Here is an 865-nt window from a genome sequence, read left to right as displayed (position 1 = left end):
AAAGAGTGTCTTCCAGAAAGCTGTATCTTGTAGGAATCCTCTTGTAGTGACTGAGACTCTAATTCTGCTGCTGCACTGCCAACCCCACAGCAGCTGGTGAGGGTGAGTGGCATGGCCTCCTTGGCTGGCTGGTCTGTTCCAGAGAAGAAATCCCCCTCCTCTAACTATGCCCTGGAAAGTAAGGGGAATTGAGATGGTCCTACACTGTCTAGGACCACAAGAGGGCAACATGAGAGCACCTTGCAGCCAGCAAGGCTCAGCAAGACGACCTGTGACACTGCTGGCATGAAGAAAGCCAAAAAGGTTTTGCCTGCTTACAATATTTTTACTATGGAAATAACCAGCTTTGTTTCTACTTTTGCTTACACTCCCAACCTGCCCAGACAGCCTAAGCAACGTTTTAAGGCCCAGCCTATAGTACCCCACCTCACTGAACTATGGGTCTTTTATTCCCTAATCCAAATACAACTCACATGACTTGTGTTATACCTGCACAGCACACTGCTGGCATCAAGCTACCACAGTTCCCTGTTGCACATTGAAAGGACAAAGGTTCAGGGAATTTGTCTCAAAGGACTACCAAATAACCTGTCTTGCACTCCTACTCATCACTGGTTTTCAGACCTCACCTAGCTGCTCCTGTGCTAACAGTTTGTGTCGGCTAGAGCAGACACTTCAGTGAGCCATCTGGTTTGGGTCTGAAGACATAAGGAGACAGGATAATCCTTGGCTTTTGCCAGTGAGTATCATTTCAGCCTGTCTGACTACAAGTAATCCAAACCAGCGATCAGAAACTCCCATCTGCACATCAAGATTTATGTGACATATGCCAAGAGATGACCCTGGACCACCACGTCCTAGTGCT

This window comes from Chaetura pelagica, unplaced genomic scaffold (assembly GCF_000747805.2).
Source record: "Chaetura pelagica isolate M959 unplaced genomic scaffold, ChaPel_1.0 scaffold436, whole genome shotgun sequence".
NCBI lineage: Eukaryota > Metazoa > Chordata > Aves > Apodiformes > Apodidae > Chaetura > Chaetura pelagica.
Note: the sequence above shows the minus strand (reverse complement) of the source record.